Genomic DNA, 20,304 nt, shown 5'->3' on the forward strand with positions numbered 1-20,304 from the left:
CATAATCACATCTTAGGATTTCTTTTATTAGATCACTTTTTCCAAATTACAGAACTGTCCAGCATCCCTTGTAGCCAGCAATGAAAAACAAAGACACACAAAAACCAACAATTAATTATCTCCTTCCTTCATTCCTCTCATGCCTTTGTCATAAGATGACCAAAAGACTTAATGGGCATTGGAAAGGAGAGAAGAAAGTATCAGAGATCAAAAGAGTAGATGGGAAAGAGGAAGAGAAAAAAATAAAGAGAGAAGAAAGATCAAAGTAATGAAGTGTTTTTGGTTTTTTGTTTTTTTAAAAAAAGAGTAAAACAGCAAACAAAAAAGGAAAGAAAAAAAAAGATCTTAGTAAAAAGACATTTTCACTCTGCTACATAGAGCATACATTTTCAGCTTCCCATCACTTGCTTTCTCCTCATAGTCAATTGTCATGGTTATCCCTCTGGCAAAGCACAGAGCTTGCTTGCTTTCATGACTGCACACACTACACTATGATTCTGACACACACAATGTATTCAATCACCCTTCTATTAATGGACATTCGGAAGATATCTTCTCCTCCCTCCCTTTAAAATAAGGCTTTTATTTCAATAAGATACAACCATAAAATGGAAGTGCTGGGTCAAAAGATGTGCATATATTAATTCTAATAGAGGCTCTAAGATGACTTTTCCCAGAGATGGCACAAGTTACATTCCCACTGGCAGTATATGAGGTGCCTACATCATTGCATCTTTGCCATCACCTAGTGTTATCACATAAGCTTTTGCCAGCTTTACTGATGGGTAAAGCATGGGGTATCAGTTTTCCTTAATTTGTGTTTCTTTAATTTCCAGAGGTTGAACATGTCCTCAATAGTGTATTGGTTAGTGCTCTTATTTCCATAGTTATGAATTGCTTTTCTTTTCTTCCTTTCTTCCTTTCTTCTTCTTCTCCTTCTTCTTCTTCCTCTTTTCCTTGTTTTTCTTTTTTTTTCTTGTTTTTTTTTTGTAATTTTTTAAAATTTTATTTATCTTCCCTTTTGTTGCCCTTGTTGTCTTTTTATTGTTGTTGTAGTTGATGTCGTCGTTGTTGGATAGGACAGAAAGAAATGGAGAGAGGAGGGGAAGACAGAGAGGAGGAGAGAAAGATAGACACCTGCAGACCTGCTTCACCGCCTGTGAAGCGACTCCCCTGCAGGTGGGGAGCCGGGGGCTCGAACCGGGATCCTCATGCCGGTCCTTGCTCTTAGCGCCACCTGCGCTTAACCCGCTGCGCTACCGCCCGGCTCCCCTCCTTATTTTTCTTTTGCCTTTGTGTAACTTGCTTTGTTTTTGCTTTTGTTTTTTAACTTGCAGATATCTTTCGAATATCATACATATCAACTCCTTGTCTATCAATGCTTTTCTGATGTCCCATGTAACTTCTCATACCTTTCAATTTTCTCTGCAAACAATTCGGATACCTGTATAATAGTGCAGAGTCAGAAGGCATTGGTCAAGCCTTCATTGAAAAAAAATCAGATGTTGTTCTATCTTGCCATACTATAAATGATGTTCTATAAATAATATCCATGTTTTATGTTAGATCTGTGATGCAATTTGCTATATATTTTTTATTATTTATTTTCCCTTTTGTTGCCCTTGTTAATTTTGCTTTAATTATTGTTGTATTGGTGGTGGTGGTATCGTCAGTGTTGGATAGGACAGAGAGAAATGGAGAGGAGGGGAAGACGGTGGGGTGGGGGAGAGATAGACACCTGCAGACCTGCTTCACCACCTGTGAAGTGAAACCCCTGCAGGTGGGGAGCCTGGGGCTCGAACCGGGATCCTTATACCGGTCTTTGTGCTTTGCACCACCTGTGCTTCTTCTTCTAGCGTTTGCCCTTCTTCCGTAGCCAGTCAACAGCGTCAGGTTGAAAGCTGTCAGGAGCTGCTTGTTGCTGGCTTTGAAAGTGACTGGGATCCATGTGGATTCAGTTGGCTAGGAAGGATCATCAGTTTCCCCAATTAATGGGTGCTCACGGAATGCACGACGAGAAGGTCGATCCAATGCATCCCACCACCTGTGCTTAAACCGATGCACTACCGCCCAACTACTGCAATTTGCAACATTTTAAAATTAATAATTTTACTTAACTTTTAAACTGTGTCAGGGAGCAAACCCAGGGCATTGTGTACAGAGCCACCTCATTGGCCCAATTTTATTTTATATTTTGAGAGAGAGGGTGGGGGAGAGTCAAGGAGACAGAGTTGGGGGGTGAGGAAAAGAGGGAGGAGTTGCATCTGTGTTTTATTTTGGTGCTCCCTTGTGGTAAACAGGATTAAGCCTGGGGAAATCAGCATGAAAAACATCTGCCTTGCCCTCTGAACCACCTTGTGAACCCCAAAATTGCAATTTTAAGTGATAATTTAGTGACCAGAGAGGTGACTCAGTGGAAAGAGCTCATGCCTTGCATGCAAGTGGGTCCTGATCCAATTCAGGGTAGTGTGTGTGTGTGTGTGTGTGTGTGTGTGTGTGTGTGTGTGTGTGTGTGTGTGCACTCTTTCATAAAATAACTATATATTTTTTTCTGTTAGGTTTATCACTGGGGCTTGGTGCTGCTTCTACGAATGTACTACTCCTGGTGACTGACCATATTTTTCTATTTTATTGGATAGAACAGAAAGAAATTAAGAGTGGAGGGGAGTTAGAAAGAGAGAGAGAGAAACAAATGCCTGCAGACCTGCTTTGCTGCTTGTAAAGCATGTCCCCCCCACTACAGGTGGGGAGCCTGGGATTTGAATGAGGGTCCTTGAACACAATACTATGTGCTCTTAACCAGGTTCATCACATAAATCTTTTTAAGAAGTAAAGTGATCAAGTTAAAAAAAAAAGAATTTTAAAAACTGTTAATGCCTTCTCAACAGATATAACAATTTGCTTTTCCCTTCATGGTACTTTTTGCCCATAAAGTGCCCTTGTTCCTGTTAGAAATGGAAGTCCTGAAGATTTTATCTCTCTGGTGGCTTAAGATGGTACCATAATATTATCTTAATTCTTAATTCCACAAACGTCTCATAAGAAACACAATTTTCTGTGCTTTATGCTAACTAGTCATTTTGCTTTTATCCTCTTGTGGTTCCGTTTTCTCTGTGTGTCCCTTGAATTTGTTTGCTTCTTGATGATTTGTATTTATGTTACAAACGATATAGGTAGAATTAAAAAAAAATTGTACTTGTAGAAATCATTGTCCAAGATTTTTTGAGTTCTCTTTATGACTTCACTAATAGATACAATATCTAAGTCCTGGGCAAACAAATCCACTGACTTATAGCTCTCTTCTGTACTGTTAAGCTTGGCTCTCTTCCAGTCAAGCTATACATGAACATTTACTTCCAGTTTGCTAGGTTCTGATTTTTTTTAAATCTACTTTTTAAATTATCTTTACTTATTGGAATATGCTGCAAGAGTGAATCTTTCTACATAGACTGAAATTCACCCATCATCTTTTATGAAAGTCTTCAAATGTTAAGGTCCTGTAACATAATTTTGTTGGATTTCATTAGTTAGTCTGCTTTTTTTGATGTTTATGTTTATTTCTGTCCCATTGTCAAATTCATCAATATTTTTAAATTGGGAATAGCTAACCCTTCTAATAATTATTTTTTGGATTTTATTTTTTTTTTGAGGGTTGGTTGGCCACTTAATTTCTTGCAGCTGTGTTCTTTAACCTAACCAAAAAAGTTCTTAACACATTTTGATCTGGACAGTGTTGAACCTTAATCTAACTGAGAGAGACTTTAGATGTTCAATATCCTCACTCAATTCTATTTACAGCTCTCTTTAATCTAAATACACTTTGAAATCTCTATCATGACATTTTTAGCTTTCTTCAACATATTCTATGCATTTCTTCTCCATTTTTTTCCTAGTTGTTCATGTTCTGGATTCTTATAATTTACTGTTGTTATTAGGTAAGTAAAGAAACTCCATGGGGCCAGGTGGTGGTGCACCTGGTTGAGCATACAGGTTTTAATGCGCAAGGACCTGGGTTCAAGCCCCTGGTCCCCACCTGCTGTAGGAAAGCTTTGTGAGTAGTGAAACAGGGCTGCAGGTGTCTCTCTGACTCTCCCTCTCTATTACTCCCTTCCCTCTCGATTCCTGACTGTCTATATTCAATAAATAAATAAAGATAATAATAAAAATATTTTTTACAAAAGGAATTACACTAATTTTGTTATAGATTTTGATGATGTATTATTATAAATACATACAATTATAATAATAACATCTCTTTGCCAGTCATAATTCTTGATATTACTAGTACAGAAATACTGAAATTATTACTAACCAATACAATGAATTTATCAATATTAAGTTAACACATGAACCTTTCTGAATGTTAGGTAAAGAAACAGTGGGTACAAAAAGAAAAAAAAGAATCAAAAACTAAAACAATGATAAAATGAGCTACATCCAAGTTTGAAACTTCTGCTCTTCAGAATATAATTAAAAAAATGAAAATCAAGTTACAGACAGAAAAAAATATTCCTAATACATAGCAAAGAACTTGCATCAGAGATATTTAAAGAACTCTTATAGCTCAAAGACAAACAACCCAAAGGGAAATAGCAAAAGATTTGAACAGCCACTTCTCAAAGTAGTTGTATAAATAGCCTACAAGCATCATTAGTCAATGAGAATTTCAAATCAAAACCATAGTGGCGTATTACCTCACATACTATGAAATAGCATTTAAAGGACTGGGAAGACCACAACTTTAGGAGAGTGGGAAATACAGGAGACTATTTCACATTATAAAAGAAATTTTGTGATTACCAAAGATGTCATTTCTATGGCAAACTGCCTGAAGGCTATTTCTTCTTATATATATATTCTTATCTGCATAAATAATATAATACAAACATTCAAGCAGCACAAAAAAACTACTCAATAAAAATGAAGACTACTGTCACTCCATTCCACTTGATTCCCATTTCCATTGGTAACCACAGTTAAAAGTTTGGTATAGATCCTTCCAGACATTTTTCCTGTAAATTATAAACATGTGTGTGCATTAATATATTTAACTATCATTGCGGTCACACCTAAAGCAGCCTCAAGAATTTTTTTTTCCACATTGAATTCTCACTTATTTGAATGACATTTCACAAATAATATACTACAAGTTATTGAACAATTATTCTATTGATGAATGGGTATCTGTGAAGTTTTCAGCTTTTTTTTTATATTCAAAATATTGTCATGATTCTTTTTTAAAAAAAATTGTTATTAATACTGTATTACAAGGCTGTAATATTACAGTTCCACACCACATCTACCACCAAAATTCTATACCCAGATCCTCCCACCTCCCAAAGATAACTATCACACTTTTCACAATTGTCTTAGACACAATTTGGTTGTTTCTGGTTTTTTGTTTTTTTTTTCCCAAGTTCATATGTATCAGTTCTTAAGATCCCACATGGACTGAAACAATACAATAATTGTCTTTCATAGCTACTTATTTCGCTAATTACCTCCAGTTACATCCATTTTGTCCCAAAGGATACAATCTCATCTTTTTGACTGCAGAGTAGTATTCCATGTAATAAATATGCTACAACTTCTGTGAGCATTGAGGTTGCTTCTAATTTTTGGCTATGGTGACTAATGTAGCTATGAACATAGCAGTGCATATATACCTTCAAATTACTGTTTCAGTGTTCATTGAACAAATGTCTAATAATGCTATTGTTGAATCTTATGGTAATTTGACCATTTGAGTATCTTCTTTGGTGAAGAACCTGTTCTGTTCCTTACTGTGTGTTTAAATGGTTTGTGAGTTCCTGTTCTGTGTGCATTTATTCTTCTTTTTTAAATTAATGATTTAATAATGACTTATAAAATCATAAGATTTCAGGAAGGCTATAGCTCCACAATGCACCCACTACCAAAGTTAATTTCATTTATAGTTAAGGCAATTTCATTTTTATATGTTTAAACATTCTCCATGCAGTCTTCCAAATGGGGTTGCATCAGTTTGCATCCCAATGGATAGGAATTTTATTTGTAGTAACTAAAAGTGAAGAAAATAGACGGGAGGAGGGAGGCAGTGAAGCGGGTTAAGCACATGTGGCACAAAGCACAAGGACCTGCGCAAGGATCCTGGTTCAAACCCTTGGCTCCCCACCTGCAGGGGAGTCGCTTCACAGGCGGTAAAGCAAGTCTGTAGGTTTCTGCCTTTCTCTCCCCCTCTCTGTCTTCCCCTCCTCTCTCCATTTCTCTCTGTCCTATCCAACTACAATGACATCAATAACAACAATAAAACAACAAGAGCAGCAAAAGGAAAATAAATAGATATTTTTAAAAAAATTTTTAAAAGGATAATAGACATGACCATTAGTGAATAGACAAGCAAATTGGACTACATCCATGCAATAAAATGCCACTCAATTGTCAAAAATGAATGGCTTTTCAATATACTTAATAATAGAAACAAATCTTAAAAATCACTAAATGATTTTAATCTACACATAGTGGTTCCTATTCACTTTATTGTGGATGGTGAGCAGGGTACAAAGGAAATGAAAGAAGATTTTACTGCAACTTTGCAGAAATAAGCATAGGGGTTAAAGTGGGGGGGTAGGAATGCAGACTTCCATTTAAGTTCAATAAAGAGATTGTTTTATGAATCCAGGAAGAGGGGAAATGGGCTTACATTAAAAATAAAAGCTCTTTTCTACCCTTACCACAAATAGCTATATTAAACAATGTAATAAATATATTTTTTGTAAATACCAGGAAACGAAGCAAATACGTATCTAGCAATGCAGGTTAATTTTAAGTAAAAAACATAAGTTAACAAACTGTCCTAAGAGTGAGAACTACTTGTGTTATTTTTTTATTTTATCTTAATAAGATAGATAAGTAGATAGATAGATAGATAGATAGATAGATAGATAGATAATGCACAGAGAGAGGATAGATTAGATAGATAGATAGACAGACAGACAGACAGATAGATAGATAGAGGCCAGAGCACTGCTCAGCTCTGGTTTATGGTAGTGCAGGGTCAGGGCTAGGGAACTGAACCTGGGACCTCAGAGAATCAGGCATTAGAGTCTTTTGCATAACTATTATGCTGTCTCCCCAGCCCCTACTGATAGTTTTTCTTGGGGTTTGGTGTAGGGGAGGAGGTCACAGAACCTGGGTAGTGGGTGCATTGTGGAGAGCTATAGCCTTCCTGAAATCTTATAATTTTGTACATTAAATCATTAAAAAAAGAAGAAGAAATCATTTAGAAAAGCAGTAAAGAACTGAACAGACCCTTCACCAAAGAAGACATTCAAATAGTCAAAAGGCATAGGAATAAATGTTCAAAGTCCCAGTTTGAAGTGCAAATTAACACAACAATGAGACATCACCTTACCCTTGTAAGAATGATCTGAATGAAAAAGGGCAGAGCTACAAATGCTGGTGAGGCCAAAGGAATCCACTGTTATGGGAATGTAAATTGTTTTAGGCCCTTAGAAAATAGTCTGAAGATTCCTCTCTCTCTCTCTCTCTCTCTCTCTCTCTCTCTCTCTCTCACTGATGTAATAGTGATTCAGGAAATTATAAGATAATAGGGGTTTCTTTTTCCCACACCATCCCCATCACCAGAGCTCTGTGTCTTCATCTCCCTCCAGAGAGTTTTCACAATGTAGAAAATGGACCAGCCGCAGGAAATGGGAAGGATCAGGACAAAGGGTGCAGAGGTCCCTTTTAAGTTCTAGTGGTAGGGTTCCAGATTGATACCTACATGGAAGAATCACAAAAGTCAGCTGTGTTTCAAGGAGATGAGTTTTTATTAAAACAACACAGGGATAGAAATGAGAGGGGAATACACACTTTAGAAGCATGTAGACCAGAGAGAGAGAGAGAGAGAGAAACCCTGAGTTTCTCTGTCTTCTACCTTTTATATTGGTTTCAAAGAATACTGAAGCTGCATCCTGACAGGTTTTACTTTATCCAGGTACTTAGACCTTCATTCACCAGCATTTTACAGTATTAGTAGTAGTTGGTATAGGATGCAGCCATCTTAGTGTCTGGCACCTATTCCAGGCTACCTGTAGGGTGCACTGGGGAGGAATTACTAGTATCCTTTCTCCAGAGCAGCCTTTTCTTAGGTAGCTTCCTAACAGACCTACCACTAATTCAGACCTTATGTTTCCTAGACATCTGTCAAAAGAACACAGAACCACTTATCTGAAGAGATCTATGCAAACCTATTTCATGCCACTGCTATCTGCAATTAAAATAGTGGAAAGTTTACTATGTGTCAACAATAGATGAACGGGCAAAAAATTGTGGTATATATACACAATGGCACAGTATTCAGCTATAAGAAATGGTGGAATCTTCTCTTCAGTTACAACACAGAGCTAGAAGACATAGTGTTGAGTAGAACAAGTCAGAAAGTGGTGAGTGGCAAAGTGGGGGTGAGGGGTCCTGAAGGGGAGCTCCACATCTAAAGTCCAGTGACAGAGGAAGAGGATGGCTTGGTGAAATATATTGGCAGTTATCTTGGGAAACTGTACCCTAGGGCAAGAAATCTGTAAATCAATATTTCCTCATAAAGTGATACTGGAATAAAAAAAAAAAAAAAAGGAATCAGTGCAAAGATTTGGCAAGTTCAAAGTTGTTGTATGTGTGTGTTTGCAATCAATTCCTTTGAAATTATCCTTATTTAACAGCATATAAAAAGCTACACAGAGGGGAGTCAGGTGGTAGCGCAGTGAGTTAAGCGCACTTGGGGCAAAGCACAAGGACCAGAGTGAAGATCCCAGTTCAAGCCCCCCCCCCCCACCTGCAGGGGGAGTAGCGTCACAAGCGGTGAAGCAGGTCTGCAGGTGTCTTTCTCTCCCCCTCTTTCTGTCTTCCCCTCCTCTCTCCATTTCTCTGTCCTATCCAACAATGATGACATCAGTAACAACAATAATAACTACGACAATAATAAAAACAACAGGGGCAGCAAAAAGGAAATAAATAAATATCAAGAAAAACTTTTTTTTTAAAAAAAAAGCTACATAGAAAACCAGAGGAATGAAGTCTCATTATCTTAAAATGATCATTACAAACCCTGGGAATCACCTTTTCACATACAGATTTCTCTCTGTCCTATCTAACAATTACGACATCAATAACAACAATAATAATAACTACAATAATAAAACAACAAGGGCAACATATATATAAAGAGGCAGATGGACTCAGGCCGTTTTCCAGGGCAGAAGAGTCTGGCTTTCCTGGAACTCTTCAGGATATTCTACCTTTGCAGCACCAATGCTGTTTCCCACAGGTATAACCAGAAGCCAGATACAAGGGTCATGTGAACTCTCTTCCCCTAGCGTCCTTGATATTTCAAAAAACAACCTTGGGCACTCCTTTGGCTTTTGGTAATCCATACCCTTATTATTAATTTTTTTTTTTCCAAACGAGGAGAGTAAGACTCAAAGTTCTGAACCAGTTCCAGGTCATCACACCAATTAGTGATGTGGTGAAGTCAGCCTGGTCTCTTTTTCTTTTTTTTAAAATATTTATTTATTTAATATTTATTTATTAATTCCCTTTTGTTGCCCTAGTTGTTTTATTGTTGTAGTTATTATTGTTGTCATCGTTGTTGGATAGGACAGAGAGAAATGGAGAGAGGAGGGGAAGACAGAGAGAGGGAGAGAAAGATAGACATCTACAGACCTGCTTCACCGCCTGTGAAGCGATGCCCCTGTAGGTGGGGAGCCAGGGGCTTGAACCGGGATCCTTAGCCGGTCCTTGCGCTTTGTGCCACGTGCACTTAACCCGCTGCGCTACCGCCTGACTCCCTGGTCTCTTTTTCTTTACGAGTGTTTTGCATTTTAAGGTCTCCCAGAAGTGTTCACTTTACTTAAATTTTCAAAGCAGTAATAACATGGACTGACTGATTACTGTGGGCTAGAAGTGTTTTTCTTTTGTTGCTGTTTTAATTGCTTTTTGAAATTTCTATTTGGCAAAAAATGACTCTTGAGCATCATTTAGTTATCGCCATGGTGTTGTTGTTGCCGTCCAATGCATGTTGTTGCCAGTTGCTATTCTAAGCAATTCACCATTTCTTAAAACGGGTTTAACTCTGCCGACAATAACAATTATGTAAGTTATGTGCTATTCCCATTTCATATTATTATTACCATTTTCGTTTCATGAAGGAACTGAGGCACAGAAACAATTTACTAGGGAGTCGGGTGGTAGTGCAGCAGGTTACGTGCACGTGGCTCAAGGCGCAAGGACCGGCATTAAGGATCGGGGTTCAAGCCCCTGGCTCTCCACCTGCAGGGGAGTCCCCTCACAGTCAGTGAAGCAGGTCTGCAGGTGTCTATCTTTCTCTCCCCTTCTTGGTCTTCTCTCTCCATTTCTCTCTGTCCTATCCAACAAAGACGACATCAATAACAACAACAACAATAAAACAACAAGGGCAACAAAAGGAAATAAATATTAAAAAAAGAAAGAAATGATAGGGCAACAAAAGGAAATAAATATTAAAAAAAGAAAGAAATGATAAATAACTAGCCCAAGGTCATTGCATACTATTTCCAACTTTGGATACATAACATAATAAATGCAGGTATTCTGGCGGTAGAGCTTATACTCTTAATTACTACCTTACAATGTCAGAAAAGCAAATTTATGTACTTAATTAATAAATAATTCTACATGTGTATGCATTGTCTTTTGTATAGATTTTGGTCTAGGTGTTAAGAATACAGTGTGAAGCACAGTCGATGTTTCTGGTCTCACAGAGCATTTCTTCTGACAAGGAAAATTGACAATGAATAAGTTGATAACAGCAAAGACTATCAGAGGGAAAAATATCTTCAAATTAATGAGACAAGGTGATGGGATAGCAACTAAGAAGTCAGGGGAAGACCCATTCAAAAACAACAGATGCAAAGATACTGAGTTATCTGGAAGCAACCCAGTTATTCCAACAACAGAACAGTGGCTGAGAAAGTTGTGGTAAATATACACAATGAAATTCTACTTGAGTATGAAAAATGGTGATTTCGCCTTCTTCACCCCATGTTGAATGGAGCTTGAAGGAATCTTGTTAAGTGAGATAAAGTCAGGAAGAGAAGGCAGAATATGGGATGATCTCACTCATAGGCAGAAGTCGAAAAACCAGAGCAGAAGGGAAGACACAAAACAGCTTGGACTACAGTTGGTGTATTGCCACAAAGTAAGATTCTGGGGTGAGGGGGGAGAGTTCAGGTCCTGGAACATGATGGCAGAGGAGGACCTAGTGGGGGTTGAATTGTTATGTGGAAAACTGAGAAATGTTACACATGTACAAACTATTGTATTTTACTGTCAACTGTAAACCATTAATCCCCCAATAAAGAAATTTAAAAAAAAAAGATACTGAGCTAGGCTAGGTTTATGATAATTTAGAGAAGATAGGGGCCAGGTGGTGGTACACCTGGCTGAGAGTACATGCTACAATACACAAGACCTAAGTTTGAGCCACGACTCCCTTCCCACCTGCAGGGGGAAAGCTTTACAAGTGGTGAAACAGTGCTGCAAGTGTCTCTCTTTCTATTTCCCCCTTCTTTCTCATTTCTGACTGATGTATGCAATAAGTAAATAAAGGTGATATATATATATATATATATATATATATATATATATATATATATATATATATATATCCAAAGCATGAAAATCAGAATCTCAGGGCACCTTTTCCTCCTTATCTTCATCATCTTCTGAATACTGTTATCATCTGTAAAATGAAAATCAGATATTATCATATATATACATATATATATTCAAAGAAAGCCACCTACAGTAGAGAAATTTCAAGATCAGTGAAGCAAATCTGCTGGTGTATTTCTTTCTCCCTCTCTCTCCATCTCCTAAAGTACAACTATAGGTAGTCAGGTAGCACAGCGGGGGTTAAGTGCACATGGCACAAAGTGCAAGGACCTGCTTAAGGATCCCTGTTGGAGCCCCAGGCTCCCCACCTGCAGGGGAGTAGCTTCACAGGCTGTGAAGCAGGTCTGTAGGCGTCTGTCTTTCTCTCCCCCCTCTGTCTTCCCCCTCCTATCTCCATTTCTCTCTGTCCTATCCAACAACAACGACACCAATAATAACTACAACAATAAAACAAGGGCAGCCAAATTGAATAAATAAATAAATATAAAAATGTTTAAAAAGTCTTTTAAAAAAAGTGCAACTATATCCATTAAACAAGTAAGAGCAGAATACTGGGGGAGGGAGGGAATTACACTCACAAATTAAGCAAGTTGGAAGAAATGAATTGATTCTTCAAAGATTACAAGCCAAGGCATCCAAAATTCACTGTTGCATTCATGAACCAGGTTCAAGCCTGACTGGCACCTTCCACACACACATACACACACACACACACACACACACACACACACTGCACACTGCATTGGAAGAATCTTTGGTGCAATGGTCTCTTACCTCTTCTTCAAGAGTCATGATCTCTGGAAAATTCAGCAAAGAATGATGAAGCTCCAAATGATGAAACACACACAAATGCAACCTGCAAAAACATGAACTTAGGGGCAGGCTAGATAGCATAATGATTATGCTAACAGACTCTCTTGCCTGAGGCTCCAAAATCCTAGGTTCAATATAAACCAGAGCAGAGCAATGCTCTGATAAGGGGCAAAAAAAAAAAAAAAAAAAAGGAAGAAGAAGAAGACAAAGGAAATAAATAAGTAAACACTTAAAAGCAAAACAAAAAAACAAAAAAATATGAACTAAGGAAGGGGGGGTAGATGGTAGTGCATTCAGTAAAGTGCACACATTACCATGCACAAGACACTGGAGTTCAAGACCCTTGTCCCCACCTGTAAGGGGAAAGCTTCATAAGCTCACTTGCTGGCAACACTAGCAATTAGCTGCTTCATATGAACCACATAATCGTTTAATTGCTAACTCCACCGAAATGCCAGCCCCATGAGAGGGGCCACTCTCTTCCTGTTTACCTCTCCCAGTCCTGGTGCCTAGCTCGGCATGTGCTCAGGGTGGTGTTTGTGTTATGGGAAGATTCAGTCTTTCCTCTATGTTTCAGGAGGATATTGGGTGAAACAAAGAAACTCGGATTTGCAAGAGTACCCAGCTCCCCTAGGTAGCTGACTTGAGTGCCTGGGGTGTTGTTTTGGGTAGTTAAATGTAGTCATTTGCATAGCAGAGCCCAGGGCAGTCAAAATTACCATACAATCTGGAGCTCTTAGGTTTGTGTCATCACTACAACCAGGTCACTCTGACCTTAGACTTCCAGCCTCCTCTAACCTGCAGTCCCCTAAAGCTGGTGCTCAGGAAAGGATCATGGTCCCTTCTTCTAGTGTTTGCCCTTCTTCCGTAGCCAGTCAACAGTGTCAGGTTGAGCCTGATGTAAAGTTTTGAGACCCCCTTTGAATCTGGAGAGGTGGCAGTCATTGACTATGTGGGTCATAGTCTGTCTGTAGCCGCAGGGGCAGTTTGGGTCATCTCTGGCTCCCCAGTGATGGAACATAGCAGCGCACTGGCCATGGCCTGTTCGATAGCGATTGAGGAGGGCCCAATCATAACGTGCTAGGTCAAAGCCGGGTTGACGCTTGCAGGGGTCTGTGATGAGGTGTTTGTTCTTTACCTCAGCTGACTGCCAACTCTGTTTCCAAGAGACTGGAACAGAGAAGTTCAGTGTAGGCGTAGGGGACCAGACTGGGTGACGAGACGTCAAGTGTTGGACAGGGTGGGCGAAGATATCCGCGTATATTGGCAGGTCCGGTCGAGCATAGACCAGGGAAATGAACTTAGGTGATGCCGCATCCCGACGAATATCTGGTGGGGTGATGTTGCTAAGAACTGGCAGCCATGGAACCGGGGTGGAACGGATGGTTCCAGAAATTATCCTCATGGAGGAATATAATTTGGAATCGACCAAGTGGACATGGGGGCTACGGAACCATACTGGGGCACAGTATTCTGCAGTGGAATAGCATAATGCCAGAGATGATGATTGTAGTGTGATGATCATGGTCCCACTTTCCTGACACTGGTCCCCTCTGCTAAATGGTATACCCCCATCTGGGTTCTGGAGATCTATTTCCTCAGAGAGGCTCCATCCTTATCTGTAAGCCCTACCAGGCCTGGCAGTGGGATCTCTGAATGTGGGTTCTGATTCTGTGGGTCCTCACCATTATGGCATGTTGTTATTTATTTATCTAAATGTCTTTTCTTTTCTTTTCTTTTTTTTTTGCAGAATCTTCATACTTGCATAATTCCACTTTTCCCAAAAGACTTTTTCTTTCCCCTTCCTTCCTTCCTCCCTATCTTTCTTTCTTTTTAAAAAATATTTATTTATTTATTATTTATTATTTTGTTGCCCTTGTTTTTTTTTAATTGTTATAGTTACTATTATTGTCGTCATTGTTAGATAGGACAGAAAGAAATGAAGAGAGGAGGGGAAGACAGAGTGGGGGAAAGATAGACACCTGCAGACCTGCTTCACTGCCTGTGAAGCGACTCCCCTGCAGGTGGGGAGCCAGGGGCTTGAACAGGGATCCTTCCACTGGTCCTTGTGCTTTGTGCCACCTGCGCTTAACCGCTTAACCCACTGTACTACTGCCTGACTCCCTCTATCTTTCTTTTTTATTGACACCAGATTTTCTCCTGGGGCTCAGTGACAAATCCACTGCTCCTGTTAGCCATATTTTTCCTTTTTTTTTCCTTTTAATTTGACTGGACTGAGAGAAAGGGAAACTGTGGTGGGGGGGAGTGAAATACCTGCAACACTAATTTACCAGTTTCCTTCCTGTGGGTGGAGGCCAGGGGCTTGTATCTGAGTCCTTGAGCATGTAGCTTGTTGTTCACAAACACAATGAGCCAGGTGCACAAACACAATGAGCCCATTGTTTTTCAAATCACAGAAACACAAAGTGTTAAAAAAAATTAAAAACAAAATAAGGGGGCTGGGTAGTGGTGCACCTGGCTGAAAACACTTGCTACAATGCTCAAGGACCCAGGTTGGAGACCCCAGTTCCAGACCTGCAGGGGGAAAGCTTTGCGAGTGGTGAGGCAGAACTGCAGGTATCTCTCTGTCTCTTTCCCTCTCTATCTCTCCCTTCCCACTTGATTTCTGGCTGTCTCTATCCAATAAATAAAGAAAGATAATTACAAAAAGAAAGAAACAATGTGAGGAGAGACAGAGATCAACGGAAAAAGAGAGACACTACAGCACTGTTCCACAGCTTGTGCATGGTGCTCCTAGGTGATGGCAAGGGGCTTAAACTCTGGTCCTTGAGCACAGTAAACTGCTCTCTGCCAGGTGGGTTGTCTCCCAGAAGAGACAGGAACTGAGGGTGTCAGAACTCAGAAGTCAACAATGAAGGAATAAGCAGGCACTCTGCAGATGTAAGACCACCTAGAAATCCGATAACCCAGGAGCTCATGACAAGCTCATGACCTGAGAGTTGTGACCCACTGAATGTCAACAGAAGTGCCTGTCCTACCTTTACCTTAGCTGGACCAGGGAATCACATAGAAAGAAGCCTGCCCACAAAGATAGCAATCGGACAAAATGAGTGATGGAAGGAGGGGGCTTGCTTTCCTTTATTTAAAAAAATGTATTTATTTATTATTGACTAGACAGAGGCAGAGAGAAATAGAAACGGGAAGGGACAGAGAGGGGGAAAGAGACAGAGAGACAACTGTAGCCCTTCTTCACTACTCATGAAGCTTTTCCCCTGCAGATGGGGACCGGGGTCTTGAACTAATGTCCTTGTGCACTATAATGTGTGCGCTTAACCTGTTGCACTACCGCCTGGCCCTTTGTTTACCTTTTCTAATCAACTCCATCTTAATGCCTTTCGTTTTTGTCCATTTAACATTTAATTTCAAGAGAGAGGTGGGACAGAGATAAGTCTCTGTGGATCGAGTGTCCAACGTTCAAGCCTGAGGTCCCAAGTTTGAGGCTCAATATTGCAGATGCCAGAGTAATATTCTCATTAATAAATGAATTGTTGTTAAAGAAAGAGATACAGACAGGAGAGACACCACAGCTCCTGCCATGTGTGGTCCTCTCCTGTGGCACTGGGAGCCCCAGGTCCCCACACACGTGAAGGTTGTGGGGAGACATGAGATCCAGGAGTCTCTTCCATATGGTTTCTGGTTCACCATGGTTATGTTCCCCCAGAGAATTGTGGAAGACTGTGGTCTTAGGCTTTATACACTTTTATTTAGGAAAATGAAAAGCATGTGAACAGAAAGAAAAGTATGGGTCATCTGGGTAAAATGACATGGTCAGCAAAGCTGGGGACCATTTTTATGCACTTTCTAAGGTCTTTACTTCTCTTCCTTTCTAAGCTACAACTATTGCAATGATCTCTTCCCCTTTCTTCCATTTGGTAAGAGAAACAAAGGGCGTGCCTTCCACCTCAAGTGTGTGGGAGGTCGAAACTTCAGGAGTAGTGAAGCTGTGCTGTGGGTGTCTTTCTCTCTCCCTTCCTTCTCAATTTATCCATTAACGAAAGAAAGGAAGGGAGGCCAGGGGGTAGTGCATTGGGTCAAATGCACAAAATGCAAAGCACAAGGACCCATGCAAGGATCCCAGTTCCAGGCCCCAGCTCCCCACCTGCAGGGGGTTGCTTCACAGGTGGTGAAGCAGGTATCTATCTTTCTCTCTCCTCTCTATCTTCCCTCCCCTCTGTCCTATCAAAAAAAAAAAAAAAAAGTCTCCATGAGCAGTGGATTTGTAGTGCAGGCATTGAGCCCCACAAACAGTCCTGGAGACAAGAAAAAAAAAAAAAAAGGAAGGAAGGAAGGGAAGAAGGAAGGTAGAAAATAAGGAAGGGGAAGAAAAGAAATGGTTACCAGGAGCAGTAGATTCATTCTGCAGACACCAAGTGCCAGCAATAGATCACCCAATTAGTCCTGTGATCACATGGTAGATTGAATTTGTCATTTAAATCCAGTAAAACAGTAAAGGTTGGCTTCATTAGACACTTTTACCAAGTGTTTAAAGAAGGATCAGCAATGGCCTTACATAGTCTTTCCCATAAAATCAAAGAAGAGCAAGCACTTCCAAATTCATTTGAGGAGTATTATCTTGGCATTAATCACACCAAAAAGTGTAATAAAAGACAAGTATGGACCAATATCTTTCATGAATTTAAATACAAAAATATGATTAAATATGAGCAAATCGACCCAGCATTATAAGCAGTATAAAAGAATCAAACACTATGATCTATTTGGATTTATTCCCTGTATTCAATGTTGGCTCAGCATTCAAACATCAGCCAGCAAACTGGGAGTTTATGCTTACTCTGTAGAGTGTACACTTAATTATGCATGAGGCCCAGGGTTCAAGCTACCAGTAGCAAAAGGGAGCCCCATGCAGGATACAGGGGGAGTTCTGAGTGGTGGAGCAAGTATATGGAGTTTCTTCATCTCTATTTATCTCTATCTATCTATCTATCTATCTATCTATCTATCTATCTATCTATCTACCTATCTATCTAATACATATACAAATATATCAGTTCTCCTCTCTGTCTCTATATGAAATTAAAAGAAAAAATTTCACAGAGAACAGTAGAATTATGCATGCATGAAAGAAAGAAAGAGAGACAGAGAAGACTCAGCATAATGAATCATATCAACAGGCTAAAGAGAAAAATCATATAATCATGTAAGGTGAAGCAAATAAACCATTTGGCAAAATTCAATGCTTATTAATGATAAAAAGGAAAAAAAAGAAAAAAAAAACCTCTTAGCGAAGTTGGAATAAAGGGAACTATCTCACCTTCATAAAGAGAATTCATTTTTAAAAGAACTTAGCTAACATGATTGTATCATAAAAGATGGAACACTTTTCTCCAAGACAGGGAATAAAGGCAGAAGTATCCACTGCTGTTAAGCGCGTGTGGCACAAAATGCAAACACCAGTGTAAGGATCCCAGTTTGAGCCCCTGGCTCCCCACCTGCAGGGGAGTCGCTTCACAGATGGTGAAGCAGGTCTGCAAGTGTCTATCTTTCTCTCCCCTTCTCTGTCTTCCCCTCCTCTCTCCATTTCTCTCTGTCCTATCCAACAATGATTACATCAATAACAACAACAATAATAACTACAACAATAAAACAACAAGGGCAACAAAAAGAAATAAGTAAATACTAAAAAAAATAAATAACAAGAAATATCCACTGCTATCACTCATTCAATACAGAGCTAGGAGTTATAGCTTCTCTACAACTAGACAAGAGCAGGCATATACATTAAAGAAGATGATTCAAAACTGTTTGTATTTCAACAGAATATATTAGCTGTATTGGAAATCACAAAGAATAGTTGAAAATACTTACTGGAACAAGTGATATTTGGAAAGGTACAGACTAGAAAAAAAAATCACACAAAATCAGTTGCATTTCCATACGCTAAAGTAAACATGGGCAAAACACATTAAAGTCTAATGCCATCCATAATTATTTCAAATAAAACAATTAAATGTTGGCTTAAAATATATACAAGTAGCGAAAGAGGAATAAGTAAGTTATACTCAAGAAATACATGAATCTCAAATGCATTATAATAGGCATTTTCAGTAGGAAAAATTCAAGCCAGAAGATTATGTACTCTATGGTTCATTTTATGTAAAATTTTAGAAAACGCAAAGATACAGCAATAAAAACACAGTAGTTTTCATGAGCTAGAGGTAAGAATGGGGCTGACTTTATTAAACATGACTATATATAGCTACTAAGACTCATAGAAGTATGTTCTTACATTTGGTAAGTTATAAAGGGTAATTATAACTCACTGTAGCTTATATACATATTGCAATTTACATGCAATGAAGATAAAAGGAAGAATCTTGCACAGTTCTGAGGGCGAGGATATATCTCAGTATGTTAGAACTCCGTATTTCCATGCCCAAGGACCCAGATATTTTAGGCTCAATCCTGGAATCACCTTGAGTCCAAAGTGAAATATCTATATAATAAATTGTGTGTGTGTGTGTGTGTGTGTGTGTGTGTGTGTGTGTGTGTGTGTGTGTGTTAAATTCTGTAGCTGTTGACGCAAAGTAAGCAGACAGAGACAATAAACACAATAAACACAGATGACTACTCCCTGTACCAATGCTTAAGGGAAAGAGGTATATAATGCCATTCACAAGGACTTAGGTTCTAGCTTCTGCTCCCCACCTGCAGTGTTCAGGAAGCTTCACAAGCAGTGAAGCAGGCCTGCAGGAGTCTTTTTCCTCTACCTTCCCAGTCCTTCTCAATTTCTTTCTGTCCTATCAAGTAAAATAGAAAGAAAGGACAATGGAAAAAAATAGGAAGAAATGGTTGCTGGGAATAGTGGGTTTATAATGTCAGTACTGAGCCCCAGCAATAACCATGGTGGTGATAAAAAAAAAAAAAAGGTAAATAATAACAACTCAGGGAACAGATGTGCATCCTGTTGTCCTATTTAAGAGGTGTGAGCCTCAGGGCAGTGCCTTCACTGGAGAGATGCCCAATCAGGTGTTCAAAACCCACGAAGGTCTCCCCAACACCAGCCTTTGCAAACTTTCCATCATATACTCTATCTCCCTGGGGAGTCACTTAGCTCCTAACTGTCAAGTGTTCCCTGGCTACCAGCATGCAGTGCCAGTCAGATGAATGAGAGGCCTTGACAGAACAAGTAGGAACTAAAGACTGGAACATTGTAACAGCTGCCTGGGCCTGCCAGATTCAAATTCCCTGAAAGAACATTTAGACATTTTAGAAACTGATCCAAGGTAAGTGATTATGGATCTCTGTGAACATTTGACTATCATGATATTTTCATTTATATAACATACAGTGATGTCAATGGCAATAAGGGGAGACTAATTAAATGGATTAATATAAATAACACCATAGGAACTTTAAAAATGACATGAGAGAACAGTATAGGATTTAGGAAGATATTCAGGATACATTTTTTTTGGTGAAAGTTTGGTATCATGAAATCCACACAATATAATCCCATTTTGTAGAAATAATGTCTGTTATACATGTATCAAATACATGGCTGCAATATTATTCTAGTGAAGAGTGGTGAAAAACGCCAATTTTAATTATATATATATATTTTTTAGGTTACATTTATTTAGAGAACAGGCAATGGTGCACTTGGTTACATATTACAATGTGCAAGGACCCAGGTTCAAGACTCTGGTTCCCACCTGCAAGAGGGAAGCTTCTTGAGCTTCATGATACAGTACTGCAGACCTCTCTCTCTCTTCTTCTCCACCTCCCCTTCCCTCTTGGTTTCTCTGTCTTTATCTAATAAGT

General features: G+C 39.2%; 1 long non-coding RNA gene across 1 annotated transcript; it reads right to left on the bottom strand.

The window, feature by feature from the left end:
• Positions 1-1,381: 1,381 nt before the first annotated feature.
• LOC132537028 (uncharacterized) lies at positions 1,382-12,943 on the bottom strand. Its single transcript, XR_009548545.1, has 3 exons — positions 12,463-12,943; positions 7,624-7,761; positions 1,382-1,444 (listed from the first exon to the last, which is right to left on the bottom strand). It is a non-coding gene; the product is annotated as an uncharacterized LOC132537028 (long non-coding RNA).
• Positions 12,944-20,304: the final 7,361 nt, after the last annotated feature.

The sequence above is a fragment of the Erinaceus europaeus genome, chromosome 2, assembly GCF_950295315.1.
Source record: "Erinaceus europaeus chromosome 2, mEriEur2.1, whole genome shotgun sequence".
In the NCBI taxonomy this organism is placed as follows: domain Eukaryota; kingdom Metazoa; phylum Chordata; class Mammalia; order Eulipotyphla; family Erinaceidae; genus Erinaceus; species Erinaceus europaeus.